The 26,550-nt window shown below is 34.7% G+C and overlaps 1 pseudogene; it reads right to left on the bottom strand.

The window, feature by feature from the left end:
- Nucleotides 1-466: 466 nt before the first annotated feature.
- Nucleotides 467-1,882, bottom strand: LOC121492705 (annotated as a pseudogene).
- Nucleotides 1,883-26,550: the final 24,668 nt, after the last annotated feature.

Genomic DNA, 26,550 nt, shown 5'->3' with positions numbered 1-26,550 from the left:
CTTGACCAGATATGAAACAATTTAAAAACCTTTAAAGGTATATTGAGACTTTGGGGAGGGGCTGCGTGTGTTTGACAAGGAGAACTATGGGACAGTCATGGGTGTTGAGCTCTGCCAGGTCCTTGCCACCCTGGGAGAGAAGATGACCGAGGTCGAAGTGGAGCTGATGTTGGCTGCAAGAGGATGCCAATGGCTGTATCAATTACGAAGACTGTCAAACACATCATGCCTGGGTGAAGCGGACTCCTTCAGGGTACTGAAGAAACCCCCCCCCCCCCCCTGTAAGTAGGATCAGCCCTAATCCAGAGGCAGCCCATCCAGGTGCCTTCCTGAAGTTTTAGCAACAAAAAGCATTCTGTTTGTGATAAGAAAACCATTTCCCCCCACACCCTGATTGGAATGTCCCTGAATAGGTTCATGTTGACCTTCTGAGAAATCAACCTGGATGCTATGCGACTCCCACGGTTCTTTTGTCTTTAAGCGGTTTTTTTTTTTTTTTCTTTTACCTTTAAAAGATACTTGTAATTGCTAATCGGGGCTCTCTTCCTCCTCAGAGGCGGAGAGCCCATTTGCGCAAACTTTCAATAAACCCTCTTGCTAATTGCATCTGCCTGTCTGGGGTCTGAGTCTCTGGGGCATCCACCGGGACACGTTGGCACCCGTGAGCCAGGGTCCAACAGTACCTGGCCCTTGGCCCCAGCCTTTCTGGGGCAAGTGAAGCAAGAAGCCCAGGGTAACTGAGCTGGAGCTAAGGTCCTGGACCCACCTTTGGCATGCAGCCCTGAAGGCATCCCAGGCTCATAGCCCTCCCTGTAAATAAACAGTCCTGGCAAGGTCTTGGGCCAGATTCTCTGAGAAAAAACAAACAAAACAAAACAAAACAAACAAACCAGAAAAACCAGGCTTTAAAAAAAAAAAAAAACCCACACATATATCATTACCAAAAAGAGACCTCTTTAGGTAAAAATAATAAACCCCATGCTTCATAGATAATGCAGGCAGTTCTATTTATCGTGGGCAAAAAGTAAGCACTTAAGGTCTTCAACTCCAATCTTTTGTTCGCTTCTTATTGCTGGAATTTCATCTTAATTTCTTCCTGTGGATGACTAAACCGGCCGATGGTGGAGATGGTAAGCCCGCCCTGCTCGCCCCGGGAGCCTCCGGTTCTCGGCTGGGGGATCCGCTGCTTTCATCTCTTTGTTGCCCTCTTGCAGGTTTTCTGGGCGTTTGCGTTGGTAATTGAAGTTGTGGTGGCCGCTGACCTTGGTCTCACCTTGATTTTCCTTACCTTCCGCATTGCCATCTGGCTGTCTCGGCGAGGAGGACCCCGAGGGAATCGTGGTGCATACTCCCTCTCACTGGTCTACCGTGTTCTCCTGCACCTGGGGGTCAGCACCTTCCATCACCTCCCCCGCACAGGGGCGTCGACGCCCATGGGGTCTCCGCACTGCCGCAGGGCCCGCCTGTTGGGCCAGGCCTGCAGGAGCACTTTCCGATCCCTCTCTCCGTCTCAGTCTTTTCCCCACTCTCACTCTTCTGGTCATTCTGCTGTTAATTGCGTGGAGGACCTCTGCGACGTGGGTGGCATCTATATGGTTAGGTCTGCTGCATATTTACTGCCTTGCACTGGAGCTCCACCAGGGCCTGTCACATTTGCTGCGTCCGCACCTTCTTCTTCAACATCAGACTCCACAGTTTCTCCAATATAAGACTCCACAGTTTCTCCCTCAACAACATCAGACCCCACAGTTTCTCCATCTCCTACCCTGTGAAGGCAGGAGACCTTCCTGGGGTGATTCTTCTTTATGGCAGTCTCGTGCAGTCTGGCATTCTGGCTCAGGGCACTCTGGGGTCGGATCAGTTTTATCCTGTATTGACTGTATTGACAAAGTTATTATTTATTTATTTTTTAAAGATTTTACTTATTCATGAGAGACACAGAAAGAGAGAGAGTGAGAGAGGCAGAGACACAGGCAAAGGAAGAAGCAGGCTCCATGCAGGGAGTCCCACGTGGGACTCAATCCAAGGACTCCAGGATCACACCCTGGGCCAAAGGCAGCGCTAAACCCTGAGCCACCTGGGATGCCCTGAGAAAGTTAAAGACAAATAAGGTAATCAGAATAACAAAGAAGAAAGATGAAAAATCTCTCCACTCTTGCAGTTTAATAAAGATGCAATTAAATCTGTTCTTATACATTCTTTCACTTTTATCAAGAAAAAGGAGAACATAATAAGTTAAGATCAATGAAAAATACTAATCATATCAAGTAGTATAAAAAGGATAAATTACTCTGTTAATACAACTAGATTGGATCTAAAAGCAAAAGCCAATAGTAACCTGTGTACAGGAGGCAAAAATTAAAACAAGTGACTCACAAGAATCGAAAATAAAATTACCATTTTTATTCTCAATGTAAAAAATAAATGCAATAAAAAAAGGTTGGGATATTAATATTAGGGTAGAAACTAAAGCAAAAATATATGAGACACAACAATATCATTAATTGTAAATGGTAACCTTTACAAAGAAGATTGTGTATATTTATCATCTGATTAAATAGGATGTCAATATATAAAGCAAACACTTCAGGAAATGCAGCTGAAAATGAAGGATTAAGAACAATGAGATATTTTAACTCACCTTTTTCAGCCACTAAATAATCAAATAGATTTTTTTTTAAGAGCAAACAGGAGGTCTAAATAACATAACAGAGTGGATCAAAAAGGTACATTTATCACTATATTCTGAAAACAAAGAACATACCTTTCTTTCAAGTTCTTATGTAGTATTTTAAAATCTGACTCTATATCATTCCACAAAATATAAATTTATTATAAAAAGATTAATGATATAAAATTATCTGATCATAAATTAATACAAATAGGAAATAATAAAAAGAAAATACCAAAAAACATCTTTTGCCTGGACAGTATTTTTATTTTGATTCATAAAGAAAATAACTGAAATAGCCAACCATCTTGAAAACATAAAATATAAAAAAAAATCATAATAATAACATATAGAGAAAAAATCTGTGGATTTAGGTGCTAATTGTAGCAGAAAAGAAAGTCACCAAGTGAGTTAATCATTCAATACACACACACACACAAATAGAAAAAGTTAAAAAAAATAAAACCTAAAGAAACAGAATGAATTTAGGGGAAAAAAAGAATAAATCAACCGCAAAGTACTTCTTTGAGAAAAGCAAGCAAAAAAAAAAAAAAAAAAAAAATTAAGCCCATATCTAACCTAATTGAAAAAAAGAAAAGATACAAAACCCAGAGACATACATGTGAAGAAATTATTATAGATAGGAAAAATTAAAATAGTAACATAGTTTGCTCAAATATATTTAATTAAATTTGACAACCTGGAAAAAAGTAGATGCCTCTTTCCTTAGAAAATTGACTACAAAAGAAATAGACACTGAATATTATCTAACATTTGTCGAATGAGAAAAATAACAGAGCTGTTCTGTAGAAATCATAGACATGAGAGAGTTCACAAGTGAAGTCCATTACACTTTCAAGGAACAAGTAACTCCAATTATTTAAAATGTTCTAGAATATGTCAGAAGGAAAGCTTCCAAATGCTGTCTATGAATTAACTATAACACTGATCACAAAACTAGATGAAACAGTAAAGAAAGAAGAAAAAAAATCACATTTACTAATATTAATGCAAAATATTGGCCTATACCTTTGACTTGGAGAGTAGAAAGATAATATGATCTTGGATTCATTCTAGAAATGAAAACTATTATGATATTACGAAGCTCTCTTAATATAATTCACTATATTAATAGTGTGGCAGGTTTTGTAGACTGCCTCTCTCAATAGCCACTTAAGCTCTCTTTGAGGTATGCTTTCCTTGTACTTCAGAGGCTGAGAGTCTAAAATCTGCATTTCCCAGGCACACTTGAACCTGTGAAACAGGTGTGATTTTTGGTTCTACCAATCAAGCGTGCAAATGAGATTTTTGAGGCTTGAATGGGGATTTGTGCTATAGTTTGAAGTAGAACTTTGTGGACCAAGGGATACCAGTTTCCTGATTCACCTTCAGTTGAAAGGCATTGGCAGCTGCTTTCCAGCTGAGGGCAGCAAGTATGATACAAAGAGATGAGGCCTTACTTGGAATCTCAACCTTGAGCCAGAAACTCTAGCTCTTTAAAAGATTTTGAAAGCCATGAAATATCTGGTGTGACATCCTTTTCTGCTTATACTAGCTAGAGTAATATCTGTTGCTTACAATTGATAAATAGGTCAAAGAAAAAACAAAAACAAAAACAAAAACATAGGACCAGGCTTCTTGATGTCACAAAGACTGAGAAAATGCAGCTATCTTAATTCCTGTTAGAATTTCTTAATGAAATTGTGGTATACATGGATACTTCCTTAAAGAAATAAAATATATGTCTTTAAAACAAATTGATATTATGCTTACTGGATGAACACTAAAAGTATTTTCATTAGAGTATAACATAAGATTGGCCATCTCTGCTAGAATTTTTTTTTCTTTGCAAGAACTTTTTAGTTATTTTTTCTAGAAGTACTAGCCAATACAACTAGAGAAGTGAAAGGGAAAAATGCATAAAAATTGAACAGAATAAATAAAATGTTTATTTTCATAACTAGAAAATCCAAGAGGATCAACTAAAGGTACTAGAAAAAGATTATCTAGTTATTAATATATAGAAGTCCAGCTTCTCTATTTACAAATAACTACACAGAAAAAATGGGGAGAAATCTCATTTACAAGCCACCAAAAAACAAAAAAACAAGAAAAATAAACAAAACCTAGAAATAAACTTAACAAGCAATATGGCAATTCTAAATGCAGATAACTTTAAGACTCAGACATAAAAGACTTGAATTGCCTTTTTTTTTTAAAAAGAGATCTTATTTATTTGAGAGAGAGAGAGAGAGAACATGAGCAAGGAGAAGAGCAGAGGGGAGAGAGAAGGAGAGAGAGAATCTGAAGCAGACCCCTACTGACTGTGGAGCCCTACACAAGGCTCCTTTTTTAGGGCCCTGAGATCATGACCTTCACGGAAACCAAGAGTCAGACTCCCAAATGACTGAGCCATCCAGGTGCCCAAATAGATAGTTTCTTATTGCATATTATTACTCAGTATTTTAAAGACTTCTAAACTATAATCTGCACATTTTATATGACTCCAATAAAAATAACAGAGTATTCAATATCCATTTTTTGAAACTAGTTTAACTGATTAAAAAGTTTACAGTGAAAAAACCATTCAAGAAAAACCATAAAAATTCTGAAATGTTAGAGGTAATTTATGACAATACTTAGTAGTTATGAAAACACATTTGGTGGTGACAGTCATTAGATATGAAGTACTTTTATGATTAGATGGTGAATTTTTAGAAATAGCCCTAATAAAAATGTCAACAGTTGGTGTATGATAAAGGTGGCCCTGCCAATTAGGGAGAAAGATTTTTATTTATTTATTTCATAAGTTTTATTTATTTAAGTAAATAAATAAGAAAAGGAGGCAAAAATTGGGGGACTTTGAGTCAGATACTCTTCCAACTGAACCAGCCAGAAGCCCTGGGGGGAAAACAATTTTTTTTTAAATTTCAGATAGAATAATAATTTAAACGAACAAACAAAAAGCCCACAAAAGTACTAAAACAAAAAAAATGAGGAAACTTTAATGCAATCTTGAATTAAGGAATTCCTTTTTTAAATAAGACACAATACACAAAAGCCATAAAGAAAATTATTGATAATTTTAGGTAGATAAAAATTTTATATGTTAGCAGCATTATAAACTAAGTACAAAGTCAAGTAACAAAATGGAAAAAATATAATCATAGCACATTAGTCAAAGTACAAAGCGATATTTTTACAAGAACATTTTTTCAAAAACTTTTTAAAGATAGAATTCATATACCAAACTGTTAACTATTTAAAGTTTTTAGTATATTCAGAGTTGTGCAACTTCAAAGCAATCAATATTTTCATAACCCCAAGAAACTTGCATCTATTACAGTCACTCCTCCATTTCATCCCAACTCAGCTCCCTCAGCCCTAGGCAACTTTCTGTCTCTATAGATGTAGCTATTCTGCACATTCCATTAAAATGGTGTAGTATTTTGTTGTCTTTTGTGATTGACTTTTTATAGTATGTTTTTGAGGTTCATCCATGTTGTAGGGTAGCATGTGTCAATACTTCATTTCTTTTACTTGATATTTCTTTTTATTAATGATAATGTTTCATTGCATGAATATAACCATAGTCTATTTACCTATTCATCAGTTGATGGACACTTGAGTGGTTTCCACTTTTTAGGAATTATGAATAATGCCACTAGGCACATTTTTGTACAATATTTTGTGTGAACATATGTTTTCATTTATCTTGGGTATATATCTAGACACAAAATTGCTGGGTCATATGGTATTCCATTTTTAAACTTCTGAGGAACTGCCAGAGTATTTTCTAAAGTGGCTGCACCCATTTTACATTCCCACTGGAGTGTAGGAGGGTTCCAATTTCTCCATAAACTTGAAAACAATCGCTATTATCTGTGTAAAATGTTATGTGGTTTTAATTCACATTTCTCTAATGGCTAATGATGTTAAGAATTGGTTCATATGCTTTTTTGGCCATTCATAAATCTTCTTTGGCGACATATCTATTCAGATTTTTTTGCCCATTTTTAAATTATATTGTCTTTTTGTAGAGATAAAAGAGTTCTTTAAACATTCTATACACTAGTCCTTTAACAGAAATATGATTTGCAAGTATTTTCTCAAATTGTGTGGGTTGTCTTTTCCCTTTCTGGATAGTGTCCTTTGCATTTGTTCTTCTGGACTTGCCTTTCCCAGCATGAAACCACCCTATGAGTGACCTGGGCCGCGGACAATCAAAGTCCCAGTAATCTGGGCCTGCCTCACTTGGGGTAGAGCCTCCATTCCATGCATGGGGAGGGAATGAAAGAAATGAACCCCTAGCCTCTTGGTTACATTTTTTTTCAGAATTTTGCCTCTTCACCTTGCTGTCAGAGGGAATGAGAAATGCTGGCAGCCAACTCCTCCAGGTAAGATACTATGTCCCTTGGTTGGAACTGAGAACACCTGAAGCCTAATCTATTTGGCCACACACACCTGGAGGGGGTGAGCAGGAAAGCAGTAGGTCATGGCTCATGTGCCACAGACATTCTTCTTCCTAAGATTTGGCACATTTTTTTTTTTCAAATAAATGTTTCCTCATTTCCCGTATTTGCTTACGACAATTTCAAGAGATTTTAATTGGTTGGGTTTTTAAAAAAATTGTTATCAATTATAGTTATTTCCCTAGGGTCTGATCCACAGGGTTCCTAATGCCACCATTCAGGAAGTGGAACTCTACTAGTTTACTTTTTAAAAAGGTTCAAAAAATTGTTTTAAAGAAGGTAACAGCCGAGGTGCCTGGGTGACTCAGTTGGTTGAGTGTCTGGCTCTTGATTTTGGTTCAAGTCATGATCTCAGCATCCTGAGATTGAGCCTCATGTTGGGCTTCATGATGGGCATGGAGTCTGCTTAAGATCCTCTCTCTCCCTTTCCCTCTGTCCCTCCCCACCCTCTCTCTCTCTCTCTCTCTCTCTCTCTCTCTAAATAAATAAATAAATAAATAAATAAACAAACAAACAAGAAAGATAATAATTCTTTATCTTTAATTTGGCTATTCTACCTATTGCATCTGAATCACAGAATGTTATATTTAAAAGGAACTTTTGCAATTTAGTGTTACAGTCACCTCATTTTAATAGATAAAAGACTTTGCTAAGGTTCACATAGGTACTCAATGCCAGAAGGAATACAGGATCTGTTACCACTTGATTTACACATTTTTAATGTCAACGTGAGAAGGAAGTCTTTATATAACCAACTTTCTAAGCCCAGGCATCCTCATTGCCTTCTTTACATGTGTATCATACCTTCATCACGTGCAGTCCCTTTGTTTTCTTTGCAGAGTGTTATGTGCTATGAAGACAGGAAAGCAAAGCAGTGTCCAGGATGCATGAGAATGTGTAGGAGGTGGTTGGAGCCACTGCTGCTGACATTTTTGTCAGCAGCATAGCTGATATTTTTTAATAGGTATTTTGGACAGATGAGGTAGTAATCCTTTCTTAATGAGAACATGAAGGAAATTATTTTAGCCACTAATTTTAATCTTCTTTTTAAGTCCAGTTTTAATAATTTGAAATACTCTCCTGCTACTTTTTCTGCAATCAAAGTTTAGTTTGTGATTTCAACATGTTTTGTACTAAAGATCTTTTCTGATTCACGAAGAAATCTTAGGTTTGACTGGCAGCATGAGGGTAGTTATATAAGTATAAGCAGGACCGATATGCTGGGGATTTAAATGTGCCTATAACTAAATATTAATTGCTAAAGATAGCAAGTAGCATCACGGATAGGATGCAGATAAATATATGTTTTAAAACCTCACCAAACTTCCAACAATTTTATCAGCCCACTCTTAATGGTCTGATATCTACTTTCCCATCCCTATCTCTGATCTGAAAGAACATAAGCATATGCCTACAGATGAAAAAAGCCATAAAATCTTCTCTTCCTCCAAATCTCTGACTCCCTCAGCCAGGCAACATGCCCAGCTGCCTGACTTTGAGGTCAGGTTGCAACACATATTTATGTAAAATATCTCCTTGAGGCTAGCAGTTTTAATATAATATTTCCAGTTTTGAATTACTGCTGAGTTTTGTTTTATTTGATCCTTGATGCAGTTTTTTAAAAGATACAATCAAAAAGCAACTAAAATGTAATATAAAAGAGGTAGAATGGGATAAGATAAAATAATGACAAAGCACATTTAAAAGAAACACATTATTTGAAAGAAGACAGAGAAAATTGGAAATAAAAATACAAAAACATAAGAAGGGATAAAATGACTAAGAGCAAAGCAGACAACAGGAGTGAGAAAAACTGAAAAAGATGAGAAAGCCAATAAAATGACTGGAAAGATGCAAACCTGTAAATAGTATAGTTTCAACTGCTTAATTGTATACTTCCCTGTGCTCATATTTCTACTCCTGTGAATCATCATCGCCACTGTTATTTCTGTCTATTATTGGCAAGAATATAAAGACTTGTAGGATATAAGCAACAAAGAATGCCTTTTGGATAACTTTGTGTTATCATTCCCAATTTCAAAATAACATTCATTGCTGATTCAAAGCAAAAATTTGTATAGATAATTAAATGATATAATGTGTTTAATATTAGGCTACATATTAAACACATAGGAAGGAATTTTCTTTTTTCTTTTTTTTTTTTATGATAGTTACAGAGAGAGAGAGAGAGAGAGGCAGAGACACAGGCAGAGGGAGAAGCAGGCTCCATGCACCGGGAGCCTGACGTGGGATTCCATCCAGGGTCTCCCGGATCGCGCCCTGGGCCAAAGGCAGGCGCCAAACCGCTGCGCCACCCAGGGATCCCAAGGAATTTTCTTTATAAAATATTTAGGTTAGAGTAAATTGCCTCTCTCTCCCTGCACCAATTCTGACCTATGTCAAGGGGTGTATTTGTTCTTGAATCAAGGAATGTCTTTGGACAGTAAAATGTAAATATTAATAAAATCTGGATAGATGCCTGACTCACCTGTAAACTAAATACAGGAGCTCTGTGGCATGATCTTTCTAAGATTTCTTTTTGCAACTAAGATAATTTTCCTGCAAAGTTATAAGAATAACAATGTCCTTGCTGCATCTTCCAAATTAAGAGATCTCTGCATATGTGAAGAGCCACTGAATTCTTCCCAAAGTGTCTCCTGTCAACAGGTCAACAGAGCTTGGTCATCTGGTTTTCCTACCTACAACAAACTAGAAGACACAAATGAGAAAGCGGGAGATAACACTTCAAAACAGACACAACTGCTCAGGGATAGGTGAAAAGTGACAATGCAAGATGTGAAAAAAGACTCTCCTGGAAACTAATCAGGGGGGCAAATTTTTTTTAAAAAGTATGGAACTCTGGGAGAAATGAGACATAGTACTTTATAGATAGCCAGATGATAGATAAATGAATAGATAGGTGAAGGAGAGAGAAAGAAAGAAATGAAAGAAGAAAAAGAAAGAAAGAAAGAAAGAAAGAAAGAAAGAAAGAAAGAAAGAAAGAAAGAAAGAAAGAAAGAAAGAAAGAAAGAAAGAAGAAAGAAAGAAAGAAAGAAAGAAAGAAAGAAAGAAAGGAAGGAAGGAAAGAGGGAGGGAAGGAGGGAGGATGAAAGAGAGGGAGGGAATAACCTCTGGAAATAGGTTCATATCCCCATAGAATGAGGAATTTCATGTAGTTCATCCATGGAGTGACTGGCTTATCAACTCTAACCCTTTGCTGTTTCAAATTCTCAACTATAGCCTATAGCTTCAATATTTTCCAAATTTCTGGAATATATCATTTTGTTGATCCTTATTTGCTTAATAGGGATCTGAGAAGCCACCCTAACTTTTTAAGTCCATTCTTACCTTTCCATGAGGATTTAGTCTTATGTTCCACTTGACCCATGTTCAGCGATCCAGATCCTCTGAGACCCTGCCTCATTCTCTAGTTTCCCGGGCTTGATCCCTCTCTGTGGCCAAATTCCTATCCTTTCTGGCCAGAACTCCCTGCTGCCACAGTCTCATCTACCTGGATTTCAAACTACTGCTTCCTGCCAGGTTAGCTTGATGTGGCTTCTCTATCATTAATAGGCTGTTTACTGTGGCTCATCACTGATTTCCATGTCCCTTTGCCTTCTCCCACTACTGGCAACAATACTCATTCTACCCCGAGGGGTCAGTCTGACCTTAGACCTCTGGCCATCCCATCCTGCCATCACCTGGATTATAACATACTGAAACATGGAGAAGAGCTCATTTCCAATTTTTAAAAGGCAATGATCAAAGAAAGCATTGTCGTAATCTGTCATTAACAAATATTAAAAAAAAACATAAGGATCTTCAGTGAGTGCATTTCCAGATCTCTGGAAAAAACATTCATGCAGAAAACTTCAATCTTTAACAATTTAAGTACAAGTAGATTGACACATTTGTTAATTATTCCATTTGGCACAAACATATTTAAGATAAGCACTTAAAGTACCACTTTCATATAAGTCTAGTGCTAGGTACAGAGACATTAAAGTCCTCTTTCACCTCTAGGGCTCTGGCTTGAGCAGGGAGCCAGGGAGGAGTTGTTTCTCTTACAGAAATAGAAAGAATATTACCAGAAGCAAAAGTCTCACTGTTCACATTATCTATTGCACCTAAACCAATATTTATGTGAAAGACAGAGGTTACACCCTAAATCATCCAGTCTAGATACTTTTCCATATTTAGCATTTTCTCTTTTCAGTGTCTTCACAAACTGTTCACAGGAGAAGCCCAGCAAACAATTAGGTCATCCTGCCACTAATGGCTACACCATTAGGCTGTGCTCAGGTTTAACAGATTTGACAAAAGTTTTCTGGTAAGTACACCCCTGAGGCTGCCCACATGAGTCTATGGCCTGCACAGTGGCCTACTTCAGGTTTCAAGCACCTTTATATTATTAGAGCAATGTGCCTTGTCAAGAAAGTAGCAACAGACAAAAGCCAGTGATCCTATTACTTTTGCATTGCTCTCCATTCTAATGTGCAAAATAGACACTCCTCAGTGAAGAAAAATAATTCAAACATGTGTTATGATGAAGTCTTTTATTGAGAGAAAAATTCATTACAAAGCCACTTAGAGAATATCAAGAATTTTCTCCCATATTTGGAAAGAAATGCATCAAAGAAAAGTTTGTCTTATTTCTTTTGGGCCATATACTTTTGGTTTTGGTCTATATTGGTCATCTTTATTTTATTGCTGTATTCACCTGATTGAAGGATCACCAATAAATCTCAATTTTGTTCAGAGGTAGCATCATGATTGAGAAGATTGAAAAGTAAGATCCATATCATATGATCAAGGCAACCCATTTATCAAAAATATTCTGACAGAAAAGAAAGTGAACTATTTTGTGCTATTAATCATGACCAATCAGGGTCAATGCCAGTTAGTCTTGAATTGCTCTCCAAGGAAAAAACCAAGTAAATTAAATAACCTAAACCTAACACATTAAATGCAATGATGCATGCAAATATTCTCCCTGTCTCATAAATAACTTTTACAAATTTGTAAACATGTCCTCTTGAGCTATTCTTTGAGTATTAATTTACTATATATTTTTTTAACTTTTTCCCTTGTGTCCTTATAACATAGTAATAAGATGCCTAAATACCAGACAGAGACAGAACATGTACTACCACCAAACTGCTATGTCCTTCACACTGATGAGACATAGAATCATCAAATGACTGACTGATTAGTGAGCTGTTAGAGTCCATGCAGACATAATGCCAGGCACTGTACTATATATACCATGACACATTAGGAATTGTGCTATCAGCAAGACAGAATTTTGCCTTTAGAAGGAGAATTTCACTTTGACCTATCTTTGACAGCAATGGTGGATTTTAAATTTTACCCAACGTGTCTTCTGTTGACTGAAGACAAGTATCAATGCCAGCAAGAAGACTCATTTTAGCTAGAGGATGAAGTTTTTGATTGACCAAGCTTAAGTAGTATTATAAGATACTCTTCGAATAAGAAATATACTGAATTTTAGTAACTCTAAGCAGATTTTTTTAGAGTTTACATTATGAATTATGCATTATGCATACTTCACATTGATGTTCTCAAATTTAATGAAATGAGTCAATATACACTAAAATTGCCTCATAAACTCTAAAGCTTTGCAGGTAAAAATGTGTCTTTGTTATGTTGGCTTTCATAAGAGAGAAAAAATAGAGCAGTTATACTTGGTTAGTCATTACTGACAGTCATTCAATCATTACAACACATTACAGGCAGTCAGATTTATAAGCAGCTTCATAAGAATAAACATGCTGAAGGGTTCTGCTGGAAGAGTGACAAGTTGTCTAACATCTGCAAAGATTCACATATGGGAACTCTGGAAACCAAGTATTAATGGTAGAGCCATTGCATCAATATGTGACTACTCACCTCTGGGTTTTTATTTAAGAGACAAACTTTCATTTAATTTGAGTCTCTGTATATTGAAGTACCTTTATCATAGCAGTTTACCCTGTCTCTTAACTCATACAATTTCTAATCAGCTACTTATTTATTTAAATATGTTTATTCTGGTGCAGCCACTCTAGAAAACTATATAGATGTTTCTCAAAAAGTTATAAATAAAAGTACGCTACAATCCAACAAATGCACTAATAGGTATTTACCCAAAGGTAACAAAATACAGATTTGAAGGGGTACATGTACCCCAATGTTTATAGCAGCATTATCAACAATAGCTAAACTATGAAAAGAGCCCAAATGTCCATTCGCTGATGAATGAATAAAGAGGTGGTATATGTGTATATTTATACACACACACACACACCTGCATATATATATAAAGTGGAATATTACTTAGTTATCAAAAATAATGAAATCTTGTCATTTTCAATGACATGGGTAGAGCTAGAGTTATTATGTTAAGTGAAGTAAGTCAGTCAGAGAGAGACAAATACCCTATGATTTCACTCATATGTAGAATTTAAGAAATTAAACAGATTGAACCTATGGGAAGCAGGAAAAAAAGATAGGGAAACAAACCATAAGATACTCTTAACAACGGAGGAAAAACTAAGGGTTGATGGAGGGAAGTGGGTGGGGAATGGGCTAGGTGGTTGATGGGTATCAAGGAGGGCACTTGTTATGATGAGCACTGGGTGTTTAAGTGATGAGTCATTGAATTTGACGCCTGAAACCAATATTGCACTGTGTGTTAACTAACTAGAATTTAAATAATAATTTGAAAAGAAAAAAATATTTATTCTAAAAAAATATATAATGTCTTATACATGGCTTTGGAAATACACGAAGATTATTGTACTACAGACATCATTCTATTTTTATCTGTTGACCCAATAACAGTGTAGTGAACATTTTTGCATAGTCTTAGTGTGTATCTTTCTAAGAGTTTTGGGTTTTTCAGTTTACACTAAAGATTTTTTTTATAGCTAACCATTTATTACTGATTTTTAATCACATTACATTTTGGTTAGGAAATTAGCCTGTATAATATTGGGGTTTTTAAAATTATTGGAGCTTTTCTGGAAAACTAGCATATTTTTAATGTTTATAAATATTCTATACATGTTTGGAATGAACATGACTTTGGTATTTATTGATTAAAAAGATAAATTTATATGTATCCATGAATACACACAAATGCATACACAAGCTTATTGATTTTGCTATTGAATTTTTCTGTACCTTTACATATATTTGTTTGTTTGATATATCATTTTTTGAGTGAGTCCTCTAAAGAGTTTTCAGTTCTTATTCATAACCATAACCTGCATGCACTATTCTTCTCCGTGACAAATGGGATCAAACAATGGCTTCCAGAAACTAAAAGCTAAACTTATACTAGCTATGTATTCTAGTACATGTAAATTTTTGGCCAATATTCTTAAACACTGTCTATGATATGTACCTAAAGATTAATTTAACTGTCCCTTTGAGGAGATGGAAATTCAGTTGTTCCATTACTACAACCATTTTTTAATAAAAGAAATTTTAAACGTATCATTTAATTAAGAAATACTCTCTGGGAAGACCCAGTTACTATAAAACAAAATAACATTTTTAGATTGAAAAGCATTATCTATGCACTTTAATAAGAAAGAGTTGAAAAAGGAAAAATAATTAGATGATATATTAAAATGTCTTCATATTGATTTCTTCTTTGCATTTTCTAACCAATTTCCTATAAATTATGGTAGCTTCATGGTAAAGAAACCTTAATTAAAATGCCAAGTACAAAAGGACAGGATTTGGCTGACATATGTAAATGCAAATAAAAATGACTATAGGGAAAGTGAGACTTCATCGAAGGTGACATGATTGCGGAAAGAAGATGTGCTGAGCAAGCACCTCAGCAGAACAAGCAATTTGGGGCAGTGCCATAAGCTGCAGGCATTTCAGAAAAAAATACATTGAAAATGTAATTGAGAACAGCTTGGGTAATTAGACCCCAAAATGGCATCAATCTTTAGGACTGCAAAGGCAAAGGAAAAGAAATTGGCAATCAATAAGAAATGGAGATAATGCAGAAAAAACAACAAACACATATGTAAGGAGAGGCACACCTTGCTTTAACTTTTGGGTAAACCACATTATAAAAGTCTGTTTTTACATTAAATGTATATAGATGTAGATTTATACATATTTGTGTGCCCCTTTGTGCGTGTGTATGCAAATGAAACAGATATGCTAACGTAACATAAGCTGTCTTATGCAAAGTGGTGTTTTGCAGCCCTCAGATTTTGTAAAAATATTCTAAAAGGATGTCTTTTCTCTATAACAGAAGTTGGGATGGGGAATCAAGACAACAAGACTTTACAGTGTAGGAAGTCTTCCAAAAGAAAAGAAGTCATTCTTGTTAGTAGTTCTTTTCCTCTTAACTAATGAAGTCTTGTTACAGACAAAACAAAGAGAAAAGGGAAATTGTTATTGATTTAAAAAATAACATGGAAGCTATTAAATGAAAAAACGCAATCAGTGACAGAAGGAAGACTCAATAAAAGAGGTGCTTTTCCATTCAGTTTGCCTAAATGGCACCTAGTTTAGAGACTAAATAACTCTGTTTCTATTTCAGAAAATGATCAAGCCACAGATATAATTATATAATCCTAGGGCTTGTCAAACACAGACTACTTAAGAATATCACATCTTTGACTATACTTTCCATTTGACATTTCCCACTTAAACTTTATATTTCCTTTCTCAGATGTGGGTATATCTGAACAACAGTTAAAAGTCATATTCCAAAGGTGCTTTGCCCAAGGCTAAGCACATAGTATAACAATAGTCACTAGGGTAGCCCAATAAATAAATTATATACTTCTCTAAAACTAGAGGTAGCATAAATCCCCTTAATGAAATTGGCATATCTTCCCTCTCTCAAGTATGAGATTATCTATGCCATCTACTCTAACGATTCACTCATTCAAAAACTATCTATTGAACTCTTAACTATGTTTCAGGTACTATGATAAATTCAGGGGATAGAGAGCAATGAAAAAAGAAAAACAAAAATCCCAGTCCGTTTGGAATTTATATTCTATTCTAGTGGTAGACAGACAATAAGTGAGAAAAATAAGAAAAAGTATCTAGTACATTAAATGATGATTATTAAGGAAAAATATTAAAAAAGGATTGAGATGGGCAATAAGGTAACAAATTTAATAGTAGCAATGTTTAGGATGTAAAATATAATTGGCAAAATAAAAAACAAAATTAAATAGAATGAGTAAAAATGGATATGCTTAAAGAATGAGCTAGTAAGTTAGAAGATTAGAGTAAAAAATTTCACCCATAAAATGGTAGAAAAGGACAAAAAATGAAAATGTAATAGTTACACAGTAGAACAGATATGCTTATATCTGCATAATAAAGTCCTATAAGGAGGATTATTTCTTGAAAAAAGGAAGAAATCTTTGAAAAAAATAATGAGGATAAACTGTGTTCAAGTAAGGGTTACAATCAACAACTTCTCATTGCTCCCATTACTACAACCTTAATTCAAGCTATCACCTAGGTCTGGATAACTGTCATAGCCTCCTAATAAGCCAAATAGCCTCCTAATACCTTCCACTCTTTCCTTCCTATAATCTAGTCTAACACATTAGTCACAGGAAACTTTTCAAATTATAAATCATAATATATCACTCTTCTCTCAAAACCCTCTGCCAGTCTGATAAAAGTCAAAATTTTTACATATAGTATCCAGATTTGGTTTCTAAACCATTCCCCAATAAAACTAACAAGGGTCCCATGGAGAAATGGCTGATTCTAGAACTGGGGCAAGAAACACACAAAATGAACTTGAAGCATCTTATAGTGCCAGAAAGTAAGGAAGTACTCAAATTAAACACAACAGGGCAGCCCCGGTGGCTCAGCGGTTTAGCGCCAGCTTTGGTCCAGGGCGTGATCCTGGAGACCCGGGAACCCATGTCGGGCTTCCCGCATGGAGCCTGCTTCTCCCTCTGCCTGTGTCTCTGCCTCTCTCTCTCTCTCTCTCTCTGCATCACCCATGAATAAATAAATAAAATCTTAAAAAAAAAAATTAAACACAACAATGGAGGCTTGTCAAAGGGACAGAGGAGCCAACTGGAAGAGTTCTCAATGGCCAAAGTTAGAATTCAATATTACATTTTTTTTTTGCATAACAAAAAATTTAATGTAGTATTGATTTATAACCTAAAGTGAAAAAAATCTAGGAGTCCATACTGATATAAATATTTGAATAAACAAATAAAGTAGAAGAAATAGATTTCAGAAGAATCCCAAGCAATTTATGCAGATATTTGCCCTCAGGAAAGATGGAACAGGTGAGACATAACAATAATATCAGGTGGAACATAACTTCTATTCTTTAGATATGGGCTATGCACAGTGACTTCCTAGCAAAGAGTACAGTTTGGTTATGAGAGAGAAAAAGAATAACTTTACAGTTAATAGACCTGATAATCAGTACTTCAGCCAGGTGATCAAGATCGAAAGTAATAGTGGTAAGTCATGTGGATACAATGTATCATTAATGTGATATAAAAATGGACTTTATTTCTGTGGTCATATTCCCCAAACAAATAACCTAAATCTAACCATAAGATAGACATCAGAAAAGTTCCAACTGAAGAACATTCTACTAAATACCTGACCTAGACTCCTCGAAATTATTTAATTTATCAAAACAAGGAAAGCCTAAGAAACTGTCACACCCAGAGAAGCCTAAGTAATTTTAAGTGTTGAGTAGATGTGTTGTGGTAACCTGGAAGGTATCTCAGAACAGAAAAAGAACATTAGGTAAAAACCAAGGCAAACTGAATAAAGTATGAATTTAGTTCTTCACAAGTTGTTCTCATTATCCAGAACTCTCTTTCCCATCATCCCACAGCTTACTCTCTTACTTTGTTCAAATCTTGTTCAAATGTTACCTATTCCATGAAGCCTACCCTGATCACTGTATTTAAATTGTAATCTGGTCCCTCCAACAATTTCAGACTACTTTAACCTTAATACTGTGTAACAAACTATATACTATACTTATTTATTATGTTTATTTTAGATCACTACTCCTCAACATCCTTCCTCTCAATCAAATTATAAGTTCAACAAGTGAAAGATATATAGGGCTGTTTTGTTTATAGATCTATTTTAAATACAGAACAATGACTAGATAGAGTAGGTGTTTAATACATATTTGTTGAATAAATGAATAGATTGCCAGACAGATGGTATAAGAAAAAAACACACACATAGAACTAGTCCAGAAGTTTTTTTTTCTTAAGTAGTCTTCATGCTGAATGTGCGGCCTGAACTCATTCATGACCCTGAGATCAAGAGTTGCATGCTCTACCTACTGAGCCAGCCAAGTGACCCTATTTCAAAAAACTTTTAAACATCACTATGGTTTGACAGTTTGTCTCCCCAAAATTCGTATGTTGAAATCCTAAACTTCAAAGTAATGATATTAGTGGATGGGGCCTTTGGGAGATACTTAAGTTATGAGGACAGAACCCTCATGAATGGAATTAGTGCCTTATAAAAGAGGTTCCAGAGAGACCTGTAGCCCCTTCCAGCATGTGAGGATTCAGAGAGAAGGTGCAAGCCATGAACCAAGAAAAGGGACTTCACCAGAATGTGACCATACTGGCATTACGATCTTGGACTTCCCAGCATCCCAAACTGTGAGGAATAAATTTCTGTTGTTTACAAACTATCCAGTTTGTATTTTGTTACAGCAGCCTGAATAGACTAAGACAAATATCAAATACAGTAAAGAAGATTCTAAAAACTTCAAGACCAAAAGAGAAAAACAAACTACCAAAGAACAAGAACTAGATTAACATTAGATTAACTCCATGAAGAGCCACCTAGAGTGTAAGACTATAGTGAGGAAATATTTTAACTATTAAATGAAGAGACCCTTGAAACCACAATTTCACATTCAAAGTGTCAGTCAAATGAGAAGATAAAGAAAAATATTTTCAGACATTTAAATTCTTTGAAAATTTGCCATTTGAAAAGAACATTTAAAATGGTTTCTGAGGAACTGTACCAATAAGAAGAGAAAGAAATATCTAAGAAATGCTGCAATACTTAGGGAAAGGTAGTAATAGTGATAAAAATATAATTGGGAAATCTGTCACTATCTAAAACAAACAAAAACAATTATGAAGAAAAGGAAAGAAGGAAAAAAGGAAGGAAGGAAAGAAAGGGAGGGAGGAAGGAAGGAAAAAAGGGAAGATGGAAAAGAGGGAGGAAGGAAGAGACAAAAGGAATTTCAAATAACCCAGAATTAAAATTCCAAATGATACTAACATTATTGAAGTGGGAGGGGGTTCATAGAATCCAGAAACATACCAAAAATATTTTATCATTCTTGTTTTCCTAGATGCAGATATAAACATAAATATAATAATAGCAAAGAAGAAAAAGGAGAAAAGAAATTTTGTAGAAGAGGGACAAACTGAAATGAAAAGTAAACAAGTCAGAAATAAGTCCAAAATATCTGCAATCACAATCAGCATAAGTAAATGCACTAAACTTATCAGTTACAAAATAGGAAGTGTACATGGCTGTTAAATTTCCAGCAACAGGACGCCTGGGTAGCTCAGTGGTTTGAGTGTCTATTTCAGCTTAGGTCACGATCCTGGGATTCTGGGATCCAGCCTCACATCTGGTTTCCTGCTCAGTGGGGCGTCTGTTTCTCTCTCTCCCTCTGCACGTCCCCCTGCAGTTCTCTCTCTCTCTGTCAAATAATTAAATAAAATCTTAAAAAAAATTTCCAGCTACAGTTCAGTTAGAAGAGACTCAAGTGACACTTAAGGACATAAAAGCTAAAAGTAAGAAAACCGATGGTAGGTACACACTATTCAAAACAAATCTGGTATAATCATCTAATTATCAGACAAATTCAATTTTAAGGGAAAACCTAATATTATAGATGTGATTGCTTCATGAAAATGAAAATTTCAGTTTATTAAAAATTATAATAACTATAGTATACTGTACCTAATAAAAGTCTCAGAATTTATAAAATCAAAATTAATAGACTTATGAGGAGAAATTGGCAAATTTGCCAATCAGGGGACAAGACTAAAACACAGCTTTTTAAAGGAAAAGTAGTTACCTCAGGATTATGGAATAGGTATCATATAGACAATGTTATTTGACTGCAACATAATCAAGGTAGCAGTTAATAAAAATACCAATAAAAGTGTCTGCAAATTTGGAAATGGAAAGAGCATACTTTCTAAGTAACACTTCAAAGATAACAGAATGAAAACTGCATGATCATGAAAAAACTATATGGCAAAATTTGAAGCTACAGCAAAAACAGTACTTAAATACTGTTTAAATACCACAAATAATTACAAAATAAACTAACAAATGCCAATAATTAATAAACTAAACATACAAAGTAGATAGAAAAATTATTAAAGATAAAAGCAAATATTGGTGAAACAGAGAACTGAGTCTCAAAAAGTGAAATTTTGGTTGTTCAAAAAGATAAACCACAAGCCTCTATCAAAACTGATAAAGGAGAAGAGAGAAAAAATATATATAAATAACATTTTGAATAATATGGAGAAGACATTAGAAATAAAACAAATATTAAAGATGTAATAAAAATATCAATACATTTATGATACTAATTTTAAAACTTAGTTACGTTGGATAAATTATTTAAAAATGTAACTTACCAAAACTGTGTCCAAAATAAAAGAATAATGAAGACTCTATTGAAACCATAGCTTAAAATCATCCTATAAGAAAATAAGTCTCAAATGATTTACAAGTGAGTTCAACCAAATTTTCATGAAACAGATCATTGCAATCTAGTGGAAACTCTTCTAGGCAATGGAAAAAAAGAGAAGTAAAATCTGTAAAATCTTAATGCAAAATTTAACAAAGAAAATTGTAGGTTCTTCTCATGAATACCTATAGGTAAAGAAGCTCTAAATCAAGTAGCATATTTGAGTTACATCTATGAGAATCATACATGACCAGGTAGGATTTCTTCTAGTAATGTAAGGATGGGTTAACATCTTATATGTAAATATCTAACATATGAATAATATATAATAATATATAGTACTAATATATAAATGACATTACTGATTATTTCAATAGAAAGAAAAATTCATAGAAATTTAATAAAGTAAATTTAATAAAATTTAGCATGAATTAATAATAAAAACTGTTACTAAACTTGAAGAACAAAGCTGGAGGTATCACAATCCCACATTTCAAGATATGCAACAAAGCTATAGTAATCAAAACAAAATGGTACTGGCACCAAAATAGACACATACAGAAATGGGACAGAATAGAGAGCCCAGAAATAAACCCATGCACATATGGTCAATCAATCTACGACAAAGGAGACAAGAATATACAATGAGGAAAAGAATACCTTCAATAAGTGGTGTTGGAAAAACAGGACAGCTAAATGCAAAAGTTTGAAACTGCACCACTTTCTTACACCATGCATAAAAATAAAGTCAAAATGGAATAAATACATAGAGATGAGACCTGAAACCATAAAATTCCTTAAAGAAAACACAGGCAATAATCTGCTCTGTTAGACACTGGCCTTAGCAACCTATTTATGGAAATGTATCTGCAGGCAAGAGAAACAAAAGCAAAAATAAATTGTTAGTACTACATGAAAATAAAAAGGTTTTGCACAGCAAAGGAAACCATTAACAAACCAAAAAGGCAATCAAGTGAGTGGGAGAAGATATTTGCAAATTATATATATCTGAGAAGGAGCTAATATCCAAGATATATAAAGATTTTAAATAAGTCAAGCCCAAAAACGTCCAATTAAAAATGGGCACAAAATCTGAATAGATATTTTCCAAAGAAGACAGGCACATGAAAAGATGTTCAACATCACTCATCACCAGGGAAATGTTAATCAAGTCCACAATGGAATATCAACTCACACCAGTCAGAATGTCTAAGTAACAAAAAGATAAGAAATAACAAATATCGGTGAGGATGTGGAGGAAAGGGAACATTTGTCCATTGTTGGTGGGAATGTAAATTGGTATAGCCCCTTGAAAAATAGCATGAAGTGTCCTCAAAAAATTAAAAATAGAGGTACCATATGATCTAATAATTCCACTACTGGGTATCTATCTACTACTCAAAACAAAAACATTAATTTGAAAAGATAAATGCACCCTTATGTTTATTGTAGCATTATTTACAATTGCTAAAATATGGAAGCAACCCAAGTGCCTATTGATAGATGAATGAAAAGAAGATGTGGTATAGGGATCCCTGGGTGGCACAGTGGTTTGGCGCCTGCCTTTGGCCCAGGGCGCGATCCTGGAGACCCGGGATCGAATCCCACGTTGGGCTCCCGGTGCATGGAGCCTGCTTCTCCCTCTGCCTGTGTCTCTGCCTCTCTCTCTCTCTCTCTCTCTGTGATTATCAAAAATAAAAAATAAATTAAGATGTGGTATACGTATACAATGGTTTATTATTACTACTCAAGCATAAAAATAAATGAAAACTTGCCTTTTGTGACACTGATGGACCAAGAGGATATTATGCTAAGTGAAATATCTCAGAGAAAGATAAATATTATATAATTCCACTTACATGAGGAATCTAAAAGCAAAACAAATGAACAAACAAATTAAAAACAGACTCTTAAATACAGAGAACAAACTGGTGGTAGTCAGAGGGGAGGTGGATGGAGGGATGGGCAAAATAGGTGAAGCATACTAAGAGGTACAAACTTGCAGTTATAAAATAAATAAATCACAAAGATGAAAAGAACAGCATAGGGAATACAGTCATAACAATGTAATCACATTGTATGCTGACAGATTGCAACTGTCCTTTTCATGGTGAACACTGAGTAATGTATATAATTACTAAATCACTAAGTTGTATACCTAAAACTAACATAACATTGTGAACTACACTTCAATGATAAACATTTTTTAAACTCTTAAAAAGATAAAATATAAATAAAAATAAAATTACCAGTCTCAGAAAGAAAATAATTAAAAAATAAAACTACAATTTTGATTCAGAAGACTTAAAATTAACAACTTTATCACAGGACCGTAACTTTGCTATTAAAAGAGTGGTCCACAATCTAGGATCTATAGCATCAACATGACCCAGGAGCTTGTAAGATTTTCAGAATCTCTGGGACCACCCCAGGACCTGTATTTGAACTAGAATCCTGGTTGGTTTGTGTGCACATTGCCGTTAGAGAAATCCTGGTCTAGAATAGATTTTCTTGCCTTCTCACTGTTGACAGTTGGGGCTGGAATAGTTACTAGTGTTGAGTGCTGTCCTGTACACTTTTTTAAAAGAAAACTCTAAATGAACTTGAATTTACTCAAGAAGAGGAATATCTCAATAAATGTATGTTATTGTCAGGCTTATCCATCTCCAGTTAGATAGTAGGTTCATGAATGTTAACTATATTATTAAAAATTTAAATGTAGCCATGCATGGCTCAGGGATGATAGTGTACTACAAATCATATTTATTATTAAACTAATTCTAAATACCTGATATATACATTTTCAAAATAAAGGGAGTGTGGAGGGCAATGCTCTTTCCACCGAACTTTTTCAATGAGAAAATAGGGTAAGAGTGGCAGAGAGATGTTCTTCAAAACAGATAATCAAAACAAAAGTAAATACAAGGAAAGTTTCCTAATCATTGACATAAAATTATAGAATCAAAAATATGTCAGTTGTTCAATATAGTAAGATGTGCTCTATAGATGTAATATTATTAGTGGTATATCTAAATTTTCTAATGAATCTGGCCTCACTGAATTCAACTACAAAGAAAAAATGGGACAATTTTACTGTGTGACATGATGGGATATCTCCTACTGAAAGGCAACATCTATATTATTTAATACACTTTGTAAAGAACCTAACCCTCATGGTGGCACTTAAAAAGATATTTTGTTGCTTATGCCTTTAATAAATGGAACTCTAATCATATTCTCAAGCTGTAACAAAATGACATCCTGGCAGAGAAAAACCCATAACAAGTGTTTTTCTTTTCCTTCTTAAGGAGTCATATTTTACACACATCCTACTGAAAATGCAGTCTTAGTTGTCAAGATTTTTCTGTGCATAAAAGCCCATCTTTGTTTTAAGACTGAAACAAACCCTTGTGCTCACTGAAACTAGATTCCAACCACAAACTTCTCCATAATTGGCTTCCTGTAAGGACCACCTATTAAAGTTCATGAATCTTATCCTAAGTCTGGATTATATATTCACTAGAAATGACTATATCATTTTGCTGATTATACTGAAGTGGTTAGAGGACAAATTAAATCAGAACCAGAGGAAAAAAATAATGTGAAATAAAACATTTGCTCTTCATTCTCATTAGTTTTCATGAATCTTTTTAATTCTTCTCTAATTTCCTGGTTGACCCTTTCATCTTTTAGCAGGATGTTCTCCAATAAAAAATAAATTAATTAATTAAAAAAAATTTGCTCTAAAGACTTTCTTCAGAAAACTGTATGTCTATACTGGATTTTCTTCATTAAAATTCCAGAAGTGACCACTTTTGGCTTTTTTTCCTGTCATTTTCTGATACTGAAAGTCTTTTTTTGCTGTTGCTTTTTAATATTTTATTTATTTATTCATGAAAGACACACAGAGTGAGGCAGAGACATAGGCAGAGCAAGAAGTAGACTCCTGAGGGGAGCCTGATGTGGGGACTTGACCTGAACCAAAGGCAGATGTTCAACCACTGAGCCACCCGGCACCCCATGCTGAAAATCTTAAATTTTATTTACCACAATAGCCATTTCATTAGGATTTCTAAAAAAACTGACAGTCTAAACTGAAGCTCAGATATATGTAAGGAAGAAAAAGAATTTTTGATGCCACAAGGGGAAAGGCACTGGAAAGATTTCTCTAAACACTTTAATTTTTTAATTTTTTCCTGATTGAATATTACTAACTATAATCTGTTTCATTCTACATTACATATAATTTGAGTACTATCAAGTACATTTGTAGCCTAGGATTTAGGGGACGTTTTATCATCTTGGGTTTGTTGGTCGTTGGAGAAAATCTTATAAGCAAGAATAGTCCATGGCATTCTTATAGTTTGACCATGCTGATCAATAAAGGTATTCTCAAAATCTCCAAAAGCAATAATATATCTTTTCAAGTCACAGTGTAAATCAAACTTTTCCTAAGATACTGTAAACAAAAACAAAAGCTTTAAGCAAAACTGCAGTTTTTCTTGCAACTTTCCTTGCTGCTGATGGATAAGTCTAGTCAATGAGATCCAAAGTGCTTTAATTTAACATGATATTCAAATATTGCTAAGGTGAGCAGGGCACATCAGAATATTCCAAAACTAGACATCATATATTGAAAATGATATAGAACTTAAACAGCGGATAGAGAATAATTTTTAGGAATAAAAGGAAGTCTGTAGACTCAACAATCATCTGAAAAAATTAACAAAAGGTAGATAACTAAGATTATTTGGAAACACAAACTTGAACATCATGCAGTTTATAACTGTTAACATTGCGCATAGCTATAATACAGTATCAAAACCAGGAAACTGACAGGGTTGTATAAACCATAAAACTTATTCATATTTTACCAGCTGTATATGCACTTGTGTATGCCTGTGTGTGTAGCTGTCTAGAATTTTATCACATACGTAGCTTCATATAATCACCACAACTTTCAGTAATTTAAATGGGTTATCCCCCTGCCTTCCAGACTTCACGATTTCTGATCATAAAACAGCTGTTGATCTTACTGAGTTTTTGTATGTGATAAGCCACACTTCTCTGGCTGCTTTCAATACTCTACCTTTATTTTTGGCTTTCAACAGTTTACGATGTCTTTAGGGGAGGATAATTTTGAGTTTATTCTACTGGAGTTCACAGAGCTTTTTGCATGTGCAGATGAATTTTGTTCATCAAATTTGGAAAATGATCAACCATGATATTCAAATATTCTTTTTGAATCTTTTTCTCTCTTCTTTTGGGACTCCCACTATACTTTTGTTGGTATGCTTGATGGTGCACATGTCTTTGAGTCTCTGATCTTTTTCTTTATTCATTTATCTTCCTGTTCCCCAGACTAAATAATCCCAATTGCTTTATCTTCTATTTCACTGATTCTACCTCTTTATTGATATTCTCTATTTGGGGAGACATTGTTATACTTTGGTTCTTTGACAGCTCATTTATAGTCTTCGTCTAGTGAGTTGAACATGTGGGCTTCCTTAGGGACAGTCTGTATTGACCACTTTTCTCCCCTGTGTATGGGCCATACTTTCTTGTTTCTTTGTATGCCTTGTAATTTTTTTGATGGCAAAAAATAAACATTTTCAATAAAATGTGACAAATCTGGAAATGAGCTTGTTGGTTTTCAAGGCTATTATAGA

Source organism: Vulpes lagopus, chromosome 6 (assembly GCF_018345385.1).
Source record: "Vulpes lagopus strain Blue_001 chromosome 6, ASM1834538v1, whole genome shotgun sequence".
Taxonomy (NCBI): Eukaryota; Metazoa; Chordata; class Mammalia; order Carnivora; family Canidae; genus Vulpes; species Vulpes lagopus.
This window is presented reverse-complemented; position numbering and strand designations above follow the sequence as displayed.